General features: G+C 34.7%; 1 non-coding gene across 1 annotated transcript; it reads right to left on the bottom strand.

Annotated features, from left to right (window-relative positions):
- Positions 1–2182: 2182 nt before the first annotated feature.
- Positions 2183–2289, bottom strand: LOC115936834 (U6 spliceosomal RNA). The gene has a single exon (XR_004072223.1). It is a non-coding gene; the product is annotated as a U6 spliceosomal RNA (small nuclear RNA).
- Positions 2290–4879: the final 2590 nt, after the last annotated feature.

Here is a 4879-nt window from a genome sequence, read left to right as displayed (position 1 = left end):
GGCAACCAGAAATCTGATCCTGCCAGGCCTCCTTGGGATCAAATTCATTTATCAGCCCACCAAGGTCACTGACCTTGATTGCCCAGAGCCTAGCTACTAAAATGATTAATTGATCTGTTCTCTCATTTCACTCATTTAATTTAAAGGGGGGGAGCGAAAAAGCGAAAATATTTTCAATGAATTGACCTGTAAGCAATCTTACTTCGCTTGCTGCATCCTCTAAAGTCTTTATTAATGATAATGAGAAGCATCAATACAGACTACAGCAGAGAGAAGAATAAACAAAGCAACCAAAGCTCTTCTTATACATCTTCCTCATATCAATTAACTTGTGATCCCAAGTTTAATCCTCTCTACAATTCTCTATACCATTCTATCTTCAAAAGGTGTGTAGGCATATGAATTGAAAGAATATACTGGAGGATATGAAGATCTAGTTTTATATCTGCAGAGGAAATAATTAAATAATTTTTAATATGTTTATTTTTATAATCAATGGATAACCTTAATTTGAGTAAAACATCATTTTTCTCAAAACTTCAAGGAAAAGTTGTCCATTAGAAGTTTCCTGAAAAAAAAAAAAAAGGAAATTTCCTACAAATGATATTGCCATCTTCTTCATGGAATGGTAAGCATAGAGAATATAATAAAAGCATATGTATAAACTAATTAATTTTCATTGTAGCAGCCAAATAATCAAAGAATTAATTTATTCTAACCATCTGGACAGCATCATACAATATTATAAAATGATTAAAATGGGTTCTACTCAAAGTATATTGGTAAATATTTAACCACTGCTTGGGGGATGGGAGCCCAGATTTGTTGTAAATACACCCACTGGGACTGATTTCAAGCTTTCATGTAAAGTCACTGAACACAGTTAGGAAGAAATGTAATATATAACTGTAATATAACACTGCATGGTATTTTCTTCATACAGAATCTGCAAGATTTAGCAGGTAAAAAGTCAGAACGCCCAGTTAAATCTGAGTTTCAGGTAAACAACAAATAATTGTTTTAGTATCAGTATTTCCATGTAATATTTGGGGCACAACTATACTAAGGGATTTTCCATTGTTTATCTGAAACTCACATTTAACTAGGCATCCTAGATCTTATCTGACAATCCTAATGTACACATCACAGACAGCAAGACCTCAGGTACATAAATAACAGTAAAATGTAATGATGAATTTTGAGTATTTATTACCTTTTTTTGAATATAATTTAAATAATCTGCTTTTTCATAATGACTGTATTTGACAACTCCATGCAAAATTCCTGAAAATTTAACAATCAGCTTTTTGCAAGTCAGCTTTAGCACACCTCTGATATTTTATGTAAGTGTAATACAGTTCACCAGAGTTAGACTTTGAAAACACAATGATACAGAGTTTAAAGTGTATCTCAGCTCATAATACTACGAAGATTTTAAAATAACTTATAGACATGGCTTCATTAAATTTTACGGGAAGTAAATTTCATTGCAACCAAACTCTCCCATACTCCCCACCACCCTCCAAGCCCCACCCCTGGGGAAATTTCTCTGTAGCAAGGAAGAGCGCATCTTCAGACTTCTTCCTTTCCATTTTTAGGGATTTGTGTGGTAGCAGGCCCTCTTTAGAATTGGGTGATCTTAATGACAAAGCTCTAACTTCAAAGCTTCTGCCATTTTTCTGTGGGACTGAAGTGGGGGACCTAGAGTAGAAGGTCCATCTGTTCCTGTGTTTAGCTGAACACTTTGATCAGATGATGGTAATGCAAAGATAAGCCTGGAATTTTGCTGGGGGTAAAGGGGAAAAATCTGCACTGATCCACAACAAAGTAATGGGGTTAGGAGTGTGTAGGCCTGCAGTTAGGGGAAAAACATGATGAAGATGAGCTCTACAGAACAGGTTACTGAGGAAGCCAAAACAACAGTTTATCTAATTTTGTTTGTTTTGTTCTTTCTTTTTATGCAGAGGACCACGTAATCACAGGCCCCTGATGCAGGTGCAGTGGGGGCACGGAAAGGGACCTGGCTGCTTCCATGTGGGCCTCTGGGGTGTCTGCAGCACCCCTATTACTTCCAACACACCCCTCTTGCCCTGGGTGCTACCAGGTCCTTGCTCAGCTTGGGGAGCCAACTGAGTGCAGCTTTTTTTTTTTTCAGGTGACAGCTCTGGACCCCATGAGGGTTACAAATCTGGAACACTTCACAAATTTGCCTGTCATCCTTCCGCAGGGGCCATGTTAATCTTCTTTGTATCATTCCAATGTTAGTATATGTACTGCCAAAGCGAGCACCAGTTTATCTAATTTTTAAAAATTAAATAGATACATACATACATGAAACAGATGTCCTTCACTTTAGTCAAACGTTATGCTCAAAGGGATTTTTAAAATCAAGTCATTTTTTTGGACATTTGGGGCATTCTTATTTCATGGTAAAAACTTACACGGTGAATGACCAATCACCCTGTATCTATATTATTTGTTATTAGACTAGGTTTCCTTTTAGGTTTTCTTTAAGTGAGGAACCCCCAATACAAATGCTTTTTTGTATTTATACATTCATATATGATCTAGTTTAATTTTCATTTAATTTAATTAACATTTGCATTAAATGTTAACTTCAGATGTCAGTGGAGAAGATAAAGGTAGACACTAACTGTAACATTAAAAACAGTCTGTATTTTATGTCTGAACACGTATCTGATATAGACATCTGCATGAAAAATTGCAAATTTGGGTATCAAAATCAGTAGCTATGTAGAAAGTTCTATTTTTCTCATTTCTAATATTAGGAAGTTATATGGCAAATAAGAATAGTTATTAAACATGTTTGCAGTCTCTTCTAGTAATTTGAATAGTAACACAGAGAAGTATTCCTACAGGGTCTTCATTGTTGTTTATAAACTTTTTTTGGTTTCCAAACTGAGGTTTGACTACACCAGAAATCTGTTATATTATTGATAATGATTGAGCTAGACAGAATTAAATCATTTCACTAGTATAACTGGGTCTTCTAATCACTTAATTAAACTGATATTGATTGGTTCAAAAGTGCATCCTAAAATTATTTTAAAGATTACATCATTTGTCAAATTCTCTATATTACCTAAGACACTCAGTGATGAAATTAATCCTCCTACATTTTACCATTCTAAAATGAAATTGAATGTATTTCCATTTTTTCTTAGTGATATTGAAGATGTACAAATCAAAAAAAGAGATGGTAAATTTGTCCCAAATAAAAATGTGAAACTAATCCAAAAGTTTAAACAAAATATTTCATAGATAGTATGGAATAAATAAAATACTAGAAATATAAGAGAAAGTGAAAAGAAATTATTATATCCAAAACTTTGTCTCATTTGTACATAATTGAGTATTATATTGTTGTTGTTGTTATTTGCTCTTATTAAAAAAGAAATTATTGTATTTGGGATTTTGTCTCATTCTTACATAATGCAGGCTTATTGTGGTTTCTATTGTTATTTGTTCCTATCAATTTTTACTTAAACCTACTGGAGAGGTTGTAGCATTTTTGATCACACAATAATGAAAAGGTCACCAAATGATACTGAGGATCTCAAGTTCACCAACCAGCTGGGTGACTTGGGCAAGTCACCTTGCCTCTCTGCATCTCAGTGGTCTTCCCTGGAGAATAAAAAATGGCAATATATATTCTCTAAGCTTCCTTTCCAAAATTACAAAATTTCTACTTAAAAATCCTGTGACTCTGCCCTCAAACATTAAAACGTAAGAGCAGGTACTTTAAATGACCCAACAACCTGTATGTGGTTAAGATGGTGAATAAGACTTCAGCAGCCCTTTTTCAGTTCGGTTTCACCAGATAAAAATCTCAATTTTTTTTTCTTTAATCAAAACTTGGTAAGAATTCAGAATAAATGTTAATGTAACAGAGTTCTTAGGAGGAAATGTTCCATATTTTGAAGAAACTTATTACAAATTCCATCTTAACACCAGAGCAATGGATTTGTTACCTAGTCACCAATGATAGAAATTACATACTTTACCAATTTGATTTAAAAATAATATGTCAACTTGGGGGCGCCTGCGTAGCTCAGTCAGTTAAGCGTTGGACTCTTGGTTTTGGCTCAGGTCATGATCTCAGAGTCCTGAGATAGAGTTTTGCATTGGGCTCTGCCTAGATGTGGAGTCTGCTTAAGATTCTCTCTCTCCCTCTCCCTCTGCTCCTCCTCCCACTTGAGAGCTCTCTCTCTCTCTCTCAAATAAGTAAATAAACAAATATTTAAGAGTCACAGACCTGTACCCCTGAAACAAATAATACATTATATGTTAATAATAAAAAATAAATCTTAAAAAAACATAAAATAAAAATAATATGTCAACTTAAAAATTTTCAAGAGGGGGTGTAGTTTTTCAAAATTATTTCAGCAAATACACTAAAAAAAAAAAAATGTGAAGACTGCTGCCCCAAACAGTCTTATTTTGTTCAGTGCTTTATTCCTAATCCCAAACATAATACTAAATCCTCAATAAACTGAGTAAATCCTCAATAAATCCTGAAGAAAAGTACTGGGAAACAAAGGGGACCTTGGTGAAATCTCCCAGATGAGTAAATCCTTGTTTATTCTTTGCCACCTGGTATACAAGCTGACCCTCAAGAGTTGGTAGCCATTTTGATATTCTATGAGTCTCTTGTGTTTGAGACGATATACTTTCCCACCATTTTGTTTACCCCTCCACACACACACACACACACAGAGACACTAATGAGGAAGAAAGTCCTTGACTAAGCATGTCATCCAGTCCTTTATCACAGTGTCCTCAAAGCTCTGTAGCCAAGGCATGGTGGTTTAGAAGTCTGGAACTCAGTCCTTTTTCCTCTAGCTGAAGAAAGGAAGAG

The sequence above is a fragment of the Leptonychotes weddellii genome, chromosome 8, assembly GCF_054177405.1.
Source record: "Leptonychotes weddellii isolate Sample4059 chromosome 8, ASM5417740v2, whole genome shotgun sequence".
Taxonomy (NCBI): Eukaryota; Metazoa; Chordata; class Mammalia; order Carnivora; family Phocidae; genus Leptonychotes; species Leptonychotes weddellii.
The sequence above is the reverse complement of the archived record's forward strand: the minus strand, read 5'-3'. Positions and strand labels throughout refer to the sequence as shown.